At 47.6% G+C, this 12,040-nt stretch overlaps 1 pseudogene; it reads right to left on the minus strand.

The window, feature by feature from the left end:
* The window catches only part of LOC139254100 (zinc finger protein 271-like), a 30,027-nt pseudogene extending 20,742 nt beyond the window's left edge, over window positions 1-9,285 (minus strand).
* Between the last annotated feature and the right edge of the window lie 2,755 nt (window positions 9,286-12,040).

Raw genomic sequence — 12,040 nt, forward strand, 5'->3', positions numbered from 1 at the left:
TACTAGAACCTCTGACCCCTTTTATATCCGGAAAGGTTGTTTGTGTCCTCCTTCATGAATACCGAACCAAAGTACTTGTTCAATTGGTCTGCCATTTCTTTGTTCCCAGTTATGACTTCCCGTGATTCTGACTGCAGTGGACCTACATTTGTCTTTACTAACCTTTTTCTCTTTGCATATCTATAGAAGCTTTTGCAGTCCATTTTAATGTTCCCTGCAAGCTTCCTCTCGTACTCTATTTTCCCTGCCCCAATCAAACCCTTTGTCCTCCTCTGCTGAGTTCTAAATTTCTCCCAGTCCCCGGGTTCGCTGCTATTTCTGGCCAATTTGTATGCCACTTCCTTGGCTTTAATACTATCCCTGATTTCCCTTGATAGCCACAGTTGAGCCACCTTCCCTTTCTTATTTTTACGCCAGACAGGGATGTACAATTGTAGTTCATCCATGCGGTCTCTAAATGTCTGCCATTGCCCATCCACAGTCAACCCCTTAAGTATCATTCGCCAATCTATCCTAGCCAATTCACGCCTCATACCTTCAAAGTTACCCTTCTTTACGTTCTGGACCATGGTCCTTGAATTAACGGTTTCATTCTCCATCCTAATGTAGAATTCCACCATATTATGGTCACTCTTCCCCAAGGGGCCTCGCACAACGATATTGCTAATTAATCCTCTCATTACACAACACCCAGTCTAAGATGGCCTCCCCCCTAGTTGGTTCTTCGACATATTGGTCTAGAAAACCATCCCTTATGCACTTCAGGAAATCCTCCTCCACCGTAGTGTTTCCGGTTTGGTTAGCCCCATCTATATGCTTATGAAAGTCACCCATGATAACTGCTGCACCTTTATTGCATGCACCCCTAATTTCCTGTTTGATACCCTCCCCAACATCACTACTACTGTTTGGAGGTCTGTACACAACTCCCACTAGCGTTTTCTGCCCCTTGGTATACCGTAGCTCCACCCATACCGATTCCACATCATCCAAGCTAATGTCCTTTCTTACAATTGCATTAATTTCCTCTTTAACCAACACCACCCCACCTCCTTTTCCTTTCTGTCTATCCTTCCTAAATGTTGAATGCCCTTGGATGTTTGGTTCCCAGCCTTGGTCACCCTTGAGCCATGTCTCCGTGATGCCAACCACATCGCATCCATTAACTGCTAGCTGCAAAGTTAATTCGTCCACCTTATTCTGAATACTCCTCGCATTGAGGCATAGAGCCTTCAGGCTTTCCTTTTTAACACACTTAGACCCTTTAGAATTTTGCTGCAAAGTGGCTCTTTTTGTTTTTTGCCTTGGGTTTCTCTGCCCTCCACTTTTACTCATCTCTTTTCTGTCTTTTGCTTGTCTCCATTGTGGTTCCCATCCCCCTGCCATATTAGTTTAACTCCTCCCCAACAGCACTAGCAAATACTCCTCCGAGGACATTGGTTCCAGTCCTGCCTAGGTGCAGACTGTCCGGTTTGTACTGGTCCCACCTCCCCCAGAACCAGTTCCAATGCCCCAGGAATTTGAATCCCTCCCTGTTGCACCACTGCTCAAGCCACGTATTCATCTGAGCTATCCTGCAATTTCTACTTTTGAGGTCCTACTTTTTAATTTAGCTCCGAGCTCCTTAAAGCCGTCTTATAGGACCTCATCCCGTTTTTTTGCCTATATCGTTGGTACCAATGTGCACCACGACAACTGGCTGTTCACGCTCCCTTTTCAGAATGTCCTGCACCTCCTCCAAGACATCCTTGACCCTTGCACCAGGGAGGCAACATACCATCCTGGAGTCTCGGATGCGGCTGCAGAAATACCTATCTATTCCCCTTATAATTGAATCCCCTATCACTATCACTCTCCCACTCTTTTTCCTGCCCTCCTGTGCAGCAGAGCCAGCCACGGTGCCATGAACTTGGCTGCTGCTGCCCTCCCCTGATGAGTCATCCCCCTCAACAGTACTCAAAGCGTTGTATCTGTTTTGCAGGGGGATGACCGCAGGGGATCCCTGCACTACCTTCCTTGCACTGCTCTTCCTGTTGGTCTTCCATTCCCTATCTGGCTGTGGACCCTTTACCTGCGGTAAGACGAACTCACTAAACATGCTATTCACGTCATTCTCAGCATTGTGGATGCTCCAGAGTGAATCCACCTTCAGCTCCAATCCCGCAACGCGGTCCGTCAGGAGCTGGAGGCAGACACACTTCCCGCACACGTAGTCGTCAGGGACACCGGGGGCCTCCCCGATTTCCCATAGTACAGGAGGAGCATAGCACGTGTCCGAGCTCTCCTGCCATGACTTAACCCTTAGATTAACTTAAATTGACAACAATGCTAAAGGTTACTGACTGATATAGAAGAGAAAAAAGTAAAAGTACTTACCAATCACCAGCCAACCTTGGCTGTGACGTCACCTTTCTATTTCTTTCCGCTTCTTTTTTGCCTTCCCCCTGTAGCTGCACAAGCCACGCCTCTCCTCGCACCTCCTTGACACTGCTCCCGGTCTCACTGGCCTTTTGTAGGCCTCTCCGATCCCCGGAACTCCCGCCTCTCCACACACCTCCTCAATGCTGCTCCCGGTCTCACTGGCCTTTTGTAGGCCTCTCCGATCCCCGGAACTCCCGCCTCTCCACACACCTCCTCAATGCTGCTCCCGGTCTCACTGGCCTTTTGTAGGCCTCTCCGATCCCCGGAACTCCCGCCTCTCCACGCACCTCCTCAACGCTGCTCCCGGTCTCACTGGCCTTTTGTAGGCCTCTCCGATCCCCGGAACTCCCGCTTCTCCACGCACCTCCTCAGGTAAATGAGGAAAAACTATTTCCACCAGTCGGTGAGTCAGTAACTTGAGGGCATCAAATTCAAATCATCACCAAAAGGCTCAGACCCAGGGAGGAACTATTGAACACACTGTACAACAATGTTCGGGCCACTCACTGTCCCGGCCACTCACTGGCCCTCCGGATCTGTGTCCAGGGGAGGAACTGATGGATTTCTCATATCTTTGAGTAAATTTTGTTCTCATCGAGGTGATAGATGTCACTGCCATGGAATAGTGTATTCTGAGCACCAAGTGTCAGCCTAAAACACTCTCCAGTCAGGTACAGCACGGGTTACAGAGTAAAGCTCCCTCTACACTGTCCCATCAAACAATCCCAGGGCAGGTACAGCACAGGATTAGATACAGAGTAAAGCTCCCTCTACACTGTCCCATCAAACACTCCCAGGGCAGGTACAGCACAGGGTTAGATACAGAGTAAAGCTCCCTTCTACACTGTCCCATCAAACACTCCCAGGGCAGGTACAGCACAGGGTTAGATACAGAGTAAAGCTCCCTCTACACTGTCCCATCAAACACTCCCAGGGCAGGTACAGCACAGGATTGCTGCACTGTCAATGTTGCCATCTTTCAGATGAGTCATTCAACCGAGGCCCCATCAGCTCTCAACCAATATCACTCAAACAGATTATCTGCCCATTGCTGTTCATGACAGCTTGCTGTGTGCAGATCATCTGCTGCATTTCCTATACTACAACAGTGAATGCACTTCAAATGTACTTTGATGTTGTTGTACTTCATTGGCTGTAAAGCACTTTGGGACATCCTGAGATCATGTGAGGTGCTACATAAAGACAGGTCATTGTTAAATGAAGGAGGAAAGTTCCAAAAAAGGAACAGTTGGTAACAGAACAATTATTCTCCTCTTATATTGGAGAAATCAAGGAATGGACACAGTGTTGGAACCAAAGCTGATTTATTTGTCAGATATCCAGAAAATTAAACTCCAGCCCAGTTACAGGGGAAACACAGCCCAACTGTCAGAATGAACACGGTTCAGTCCCAATGTGATTCACAGCAGAATACAAACCCTGCAGTCACTTGTGAAGGCGCTGGTGTCTCAGCAGGTCGGATGATGTAGTGAATCCCTTCCCGCATTCAGAGCAGGTGAACGGCCTGTCCCCGGTGTGAACTCACTGGTGTGTCAGCAGGTTGGATGAATCACTGAATCCCTTCCCACACACGGAGCAGGTGAACAGCCTCTCCCCGGTGTGAACTCGCTGGTGTGTCAGCAGGGTGGATGAATCACTGAATCCCTTTCCACACACAGAGCAGGTGAACAGCCTCTCCCCGGTGTGAACTCGCTGGTGTGTCAGCAGGGTGGATGAATCACTGAATCCCTTCCCACACACGGAGCAGGTGAACGGCCTCTCCCCAGTGTGGATACGTTGGTGCATCATCAAACTATTTCTGATTTTAAAGCTCTTCTCAGTCAGAACATTTAAAAGGCGTCTTATTGGTGTGAACAAGGAGGTGCATAGTGAGCTGGGATGACACAGATAATCCCTTCCCACACACGGAACAGGTGAACGGTCTCTCCTCGGTGTGAACTCGCTGGTGTATCAGCAGCTCAGTTTTGGTTTTAAAGCTCTTCTCACAGTCAGAACATTTAAAAGCTCCTTTATCAGTGTGAACAAGTTTATGGCGCCAAAGGGGCCCGGAACTTTTATAGCATTTCCCGCAGTCCAAACATTTAAAAGATCTTTCCCCAGTGTGAACTCGCTGATGTGTCTTCAGGTGGGATGAATTAATGAATCCCTTCCCACAAACGGAGCAGGTGAACGGCCTCTCCCCAGTGTGACTGCGTCAATGAATTTCCAGCTCAGACGGGTAACTGAATCCCTTCCCACAGTCCCCACATTCCCATGGTTTCTCCATTGTGTGGATGTCCTTGTGTCTCTCCAGGTTGAACGATCAGTTGAAGCCTCGCCCACACACAGAGCACGTGTACGGTTTCTCCCCACTGTGAATGGTGCGATGTTTTTTGAGGCTGTGTAACTGGTTAAAGCTCTTTCCACAGTCAGTGCACTGGAACACTCTCACTCGGTTGTGTGTGTCTCGGTGCTTTTCCAGTCACGCTGATGTTTGAAATCTATTTCCACAGACAGAACAGACAAACATTTCTCCTTCCACATTCAAAGGCTGATGATATACGGTCCTGATGCATCGAATGACTGTCAGATTTTGACGTGATGTTTGGTTCCAATTCCCCGTCTGTAAATCCTCCCCTTCTAACACCCTGTAAAAGGAGTTTACAAAACTCACTACTGTAAGGGCAGGATAGAAATTCAGAACAGACAATTCTAGTTTCTATGGAACATTCTTTCCTCTCTTGTTCCCCCAAAGCTGTAAATACCCATCCCACACACTCTCCCTCCTCCCGGAGCTGAAACCCAAATCCATCGCACCATCTCCATAATTTCTTTCTTCTCACTGTTTTTTTCCTCCACTGAAGGTACTGACTCTGGCTGGGTTCAGTTCCACACTCACTGGTTCCCCTCCCTCCCCTGAAGGTGCTGACTCTGGCTGGGTTCACATCGACACTGTGGGTATTCTGAACACCGAGTGTGTGCCTGAAGCACGTTTTGGTCAGGTACAGAGCAAAGCTCCCTCTACACTGTCCCATCAAACATACCCAGACCAGGTACAGCACGGGGTTAGATACAGAGTAAAGCTCCCTCTACACTGTCCCATCAAACATACCCAGACCAGGTCGAGCACAGATTATATACAGAGTAAAGCTCCCTCTATACTGTCCCATCAAACATGTAAAAAGTGAGTTTGAAGTCAGAGGAAACAAGCAGGAAAAAAGGGTAAAAAAATAAATTGAAAAGCTCTTTGTCTAAATGCACGTAGCATTTGTAACAAAATAGATTAGTTGACGGCACAAATAGATCTGATAGCCATTACAGAGACATGGTTGCAAGGTGACCAGGACTTGGAACAAAATATTCAGGGGTATTTGACAATTCAGAAGGACAGACAGAAAGGAAAAGGAGTTCTGGTTGCACTGTTAATAAAGGATGGGATCAGTGCATTAGTGAGAAACGATATAGGATCAGGGGATCGAGAGGTTGAATCAGTTTGGGTGGTGATAAGGAATAATAAAGGGAAAAAGTCACTGGTGGACGTAGTCTATAGGCCCCTAACAGTAGCTACACGATTGTACGGAGTATAAATCAAGAAATAATGGAGACTTGTAAAAAAGGAACGGCAATAATCATGGGTGATTTTAACCTTCATATGTTTTGGTCTCTGTATTTAAGGAAGGATATACTTGCATTGGAGGCTGTTCAGAGAAGATTCACAAGGTTGATTCCGGAGATTAGGGGGTTGACTTATGAGGATAAGTTGAGTAGGTTGGGCCTCTACTCATTGGAATTCAGAAGAATGAGAGGAGATCTTATTGAAACTTATAAGATAATGAGGGGGCTCGACAAGGTAGATGCAGAGAGGATATTTCCATTCATAGGGGAAACTAAAACTAGGGGATATAGTCTTAGAATAAGGGGCCGCCCATTTAAAACTGAGATGAGGAGAAATTTCTTCTCTCAGAGGGTTGTAAATCCATGGAGTTCTCTGCCCCAGGGAGCTGTGGCAGCTAGGTCATTGAATATATTAAAGGCGGAGATAGACAGATTTTTGAGTGATAAGGGAATAAAGGGTTATGGGGAGCGGGCAGGGAAGTGGAGCCGAGTCCATGATCAGATCAGCCATGATATTGAATGGCGGAGCAGGCTCAAGGGACCAAATGGCCGACTCCTGCTCCTATTTCTTATGTTCTGAAACACTTCCAGGGCAGACACAGCCCAGTTAGATACAGAGTAAAGCTCCCTCTACACTGCCCCATCAAACACTAAACCCAGCCCATAATGAGCAGGGCTCAGGAAGGTTGGTTGCTCGGTACTGCAGTGATGTCATAAAGCAGGGCCATTCAACCCAGCTGGTCCTCTCCTTGTCCCTTTAAAGGTGGAGAGCTGGGACATCCTGTCTCAACACACATCCCCCTGTTCATACTGAGAATCCCCAGGGAAGGCCCAAGGCCCAGAGTGTGGAACACAACCAAGGGGGAAAGAGGAGGAGAGAAGGGGAGGTAAATCAAGGAGTCGGGACTGAGGGCCACCAAGCTTCAGTTTTAGAGCCTATAGACTTCAGATGGGGAAGAGTGAGTTCTGTAGTTTCAGGATCCAGGGAGAGAGCAAGGCACAAGGCACATTGCACAAATTCCTACTATTTTATCCTTCTCTCCTCTCCTCCCCTGAAGGTGCAGACTCTGGCTGGGTTCAGTTCCACACTCACTGGTTCAGTTCTACACTCACTGGTTCCCCTCCCCTGAAGGTGCTGACTCTGGCTGGGTTCAGTTCTCCACTCACTGGTTCCCCTCCCCTGAAGGTGCTGACTCTGGCTAGGTTCAGTTCTCCACTCACTGGTTCCCCTCCCCTGAAGGTGCTGACTCTGGCTGGGTTCAGTTCTACACTCACTGGTTCCCCTCCCCTGAAGGTGTTGACTCTGGCTGGGTTCAGTTGTAAACTCACCAATTTCTCTCCAATATGTGACCCATGTGCCCAATCTCCATGTATGAACCTCGACAGTGAGTGTTGACAGGCTATTCCACTGTCCTCACCCGAGGCCTCGCATGTGCATTTTCCAGCAGGGTCACTGGACCCTCCTCCCAATGGCTCAGTGGGTAAAGGCAACGCCCAGTGTGACTGAGTCATAGGAACAGGAGGGACCCAGGTTTAATCCTGTCTGCATATCCTCCCCCTCTAATCCCCTGTAAAAGCTGTTTACAAAAATCATCACTGTAAATAAGAACATAGGAACAGGAAAAGGCCATTCAGCCCCTTGAGCCTGTCCCACCATTCAATGAGATTGTGGCTGATCAGTATTTTAACTCCGTCTACCTGTCTTGGTTACATCGCCATTAATACACTTGCCTAAGGACAATCTATCAATCTCAGTTTTGGAATTTTATGGGGAACAGAGTTCCAGATTTTCATTAGACTTTAAGAGCATAAGAAATAGGAGCAGGAGTGGGTTAAACAGCCCCTTGAGCCTGCTGTGCCATTCAATAAGATCAAGGCTGATCTCCTACCTCAGCTCCACTTTCCCACACTATCCCCATATCCCTTGATTTATTTAGTGTCCAAACATCTATCGATCTCAGCCCTGAATATACTCAACGACTGAGCATCCACAGCTCTTTGGGGCAGAGAATTCCAAAGATTCACAACCCTTTGAGTGAAGACATTTCTCCTCATCACAGTCCTAAATGGCCGTCCGTTATCCTGAGACTGTGACCCCTAGTTCCACACTCTCCAACCAAGAGAAACAGCCAATCAGCATTTGTGTGAGGAAGTGCTTCCTGACATCACCCTGAACGGCCTGGCTCTGATTTTAAGGTTGTGTCCCCTTGTTGTGGACTCCTCCACCAGAGGAAATCGTTTCTCTCCATCCACCCTATCAACTCCTTTAATCTTAAACACCTCAATTAGATCACCCTTTAATCTTCTATATTTCTCATCATTTACAACCGTCATCACTTTAAGTACAGGGTCATAGAACCACAGAAGTTTACAGAATTGAATGAAGCCATTCCAGCCCATCATGTCCGTGCCGGCCGACAAAGACCTATCAAGCCATATCCCACTTTTCAGCTCTTGGTCCATGGCCTTGTAGGTCACGGCACTTCAAATGCATATCCGAGTTCGTTTTAAATGCAACAATGGTTTCTGCCTCTACCACCCTTTCAGGCAGTGGGTTCCAGACCCCCACCACCCTCTAAACCTCCTCCCACTTTAAACCTACGTCCCCTGGTTGTTGACCCTCTGCTAAGGGGAATAGGTCCTTCCTATCCACTCCAACTAGGCCCCTCATAATTTTATACACCTCAATTAGGTCTCCCCTCAGCCTCCTCTATTCCAAAGAAAACAACCCCAGCCTATCCAATCTTTCCTCATCGCTAAAATTCTCCAGTCCAGGCAACATCCTCATAAATCTCCTCTGTACTCTCTCCAGTGCAATCACATCTTTCCTGTAATGTGGTGACCAGAACTGCACGCAGTACTCTAGCTTTGGCCTAACCAGTGTTTTATACAGTTCAAGCATAACCTTCCTGCTCTTGTATTCTATGCCTCGGCTAATAAAGGCAAGTATTCCATATGCCTTCTTAACCACCTTATCTACCTGTCCACCTACCTTCAGGGATTTGTGGACCTGCACTCCAAGGTCCCTTTGTTCCTCTACACTTCTCAGTGTCCTACCATTTAATGTGTATTACCTTGCCTGTTCGCCCTCCCCAAATGCATTGCCTCACTCTTCTCCAGATTGAATTCCATTTGCCATTGTTCAGCCCACCTGATCAGTTCATTCATACCTTCCTGCAGCCGACAGCTTTCTTCTTCATTATCAACCACACAGCCGATTTTAGTATCATCTGCAAAATTCTTAATCATACCCCCTACATTCAAGTCTAAATTGTTGATATATACCACAAAAAGCAAGGGACCTAGTGCTGAGCCCTGCGGAACCCCACTGGATATAGCCTTCCCGTCACAAAAACACCCATTGACCATTACCCTTTGCTTCCGGCCTCTGAGCCAATTTTGGATCCAACTTGCCACTTTGCCCTGGATCCCATGAGCTTTTACTTTCATGACCAGTCTGCAATGTGGGACCTTATCAAATGCCTTGCTAAAATCCATATGCACTACAGCAAACACACTACCCCTCATCAACCCTCTTTGTTACCTCCTCAAAAAATTAAATGAAGTTAGTCAGACCCGATCTTCCCTGAACAAATCCACGCTGGCTGTTCTTTATTAATCCGTGTCTTTCTAAATGAAGATATATCCTGTCCCTTAATGCTGGGGTATATAGAGACCCAGCTAAGAGAGCTCTATACAGCCAGCGCCTCACAGCCAATCTGGCGTGCCTTGATGACCCTGAGATGCTGAATACCCACAGCGCTTGGTCTGCCCTCCAGGTCTCTGTAACCAGTGGCTGTGAAGAGACACTTGGTCACTCAACCAGGAAACATCAGGACTGGTTTGATGAAAATGATCAAGAGATCGAAGAAGTAATAGATCGCAAGCGCAAAGCATTTCTGAGCCTCAAACAACAATCCAACTCAGGAGCTGCAAAACAACATTACAGATGGCGCAAGTCTCAGGTCCAACAAAAAACCCGGGACCTAACGAACAGGTGGTGGATGGAGAAAGCACAAGAGATACAACAACTGGCCGATAGTCACGGTATGCGAGGATTCTTCACGGCAGTCAAGGCCACCTACGGTCCAAACTCCCAGGGCCCTACCCCACTCCTGGCCAAGAACAGGGAAACACTCATCAAGGACACCGAGGCTGTCAGGGCCCGATGGAAGGAGCACTTTGAAGATCTCCTCAATCACGACTCTGCCTTTGACTTGAGTGTTCTCGACTCCATCCCGCAGCATCTCAGTGAAACTCCAACGTTGCACGAGGTAGGCAAAGCCATAAAACAGCTCAAGAACAAGGCTACGGGTGCGGCGCTGTTGGCGCGGATACATGACCTCATTTCTCTCATCTGGAGGGAGAGCATGCTGGGAGATCAGAGATGCAGTGATTGTGACCATTTTTTTTTAAAAAGGGGACGAATCCGACTGGGGCAACTACAGGGGAATCTCCCTGCTATCAGCCACTGGGAAAGTTGTTGCTAGAGTTCTCCTCAATCGTCTTCTCCCTGTGGCCGAGGAGCACCTCCCGGAATGACAATGTGGATTTCGTCCCCTACGGGGCACAACGGACATGATCTTTGCAACGTGACAGCTGGAGGAAAAATGCAGGGAGCAGCGCGAGCCCTTATACATGGCCTTTTGCGATCTTACAAAGGCCTTTGACACTGTCAACCATGAGGGTCTATGGAGCATCCTCCCCCGTTTCGGATGCCCCCAAAAGTTTGTCAATATCCTTCGCCTGCTTCACGATGACATGCAGGCCGTGATCCTTATCAACGAATCCATTACAGACCCAATTTACGTCCGGACCGGGGTCAAACAGGGCTGCGTTATCGCTCCAACACTCTTCTCAATCTTCCTCGTTGACCTGCTCCACCTCACAATCAACAAGCTCCCCGCTAGAGTGGGACTAAACTACAGAACCAGTGGGAAGCTGTTTAACCTACGCCACCTCCAGGCCAGGTCCAAGATCACCCCAACCTCTGTCGTGGAGCTGCTGTATGTGGACGACGCCTGCGTCTGGGCACATTCAGAGGCTGAACTCCAGGATATAGTCAATGTATTCACTGAGGCATATGAAAGCATGGGTCTTGCATTTAACATCCATAAGACAAAGGTCCTCCACCAGCCTGTCCCCGCTGCACAGCACTGCCCTCCAATCATCAAGATTCATGGCATGGCCCTCGACAGCGTGGACCATTTCCCATATCTCGGGAGCCTCTTATCAACAAAGGCAGACATTGATGCGGAGATTCAACACCGCCTCCAGTGCGCCAGTGCAGCCTTTGGCCTGTATAACTGTAGCAAGACTTCCCTGCTTTTATACTCCATCCCCTTTGCAATAAAGGCCAAGATACCATTGACCTTCCTGTTCACTTGCTGTACCTGCATACGATCCTTTTGTGTTTCATGCACAAGTACCCCCAGGTCCTGCTGTACTGTGGCACTTTGCAATCTTTCTCCATTTAAATAATAACTTGCTCTTTGATTTTTTTTCTGCCAAAGTGCATGACCTCACACTTTCCAACATTATACTCCATCTGCCAAATTTTTGCTCACTCACTATGTCCTTTTGCAGATTTTTTTGTGTCCTCCTCACACATTGCTTTCCCTCCAATCTTTGTATCGTCAGCAAACTTGGCTATGTTATGCTCGGTCCCTTCTTCCAAGTCATTAATATAGATTGTAAATAATCCCTGTGGCACCCCACTAGTTACTGGTTGCCAATCCAAGAATGAACCATTTATCCTGACTCTCTGTTCTCTGTTAGTTAGCCAATCCTCTATCCATGCTAATATATTACCCCCAACTCCGTGAACTTTTATCTTGTGCAGTAATCTTTGTCAAATGCCTTCTGGATGTCCAAATACATACACTGTCCATTTAACAGTCAATTTAATGAGATGGACTGGTACATTTTAATGTTTTTTAGAATGGGGCACTCACACCTTTAAACAAAAGATAGATTGAAACAAGCAAGAAAGAGTATCTTTGTG

This window comes from Pristiophorus japonicus, unplaced genomic scaffold, assembly GCF_044704955.1.
Source record: "Pristiophorus japonicus isolate sPriJap1 unplaced genomic scaffold, sPriJap1.hap1 HAP1_SCAFFOLD_534, whole genome shotgun sequence".
Lineage (NCBI taxonomy): Eukaryota > Metazoa > Chordata > Chondrichthyes > Pristiophoridae > Pristiophorus > Pristiophorus japonicus.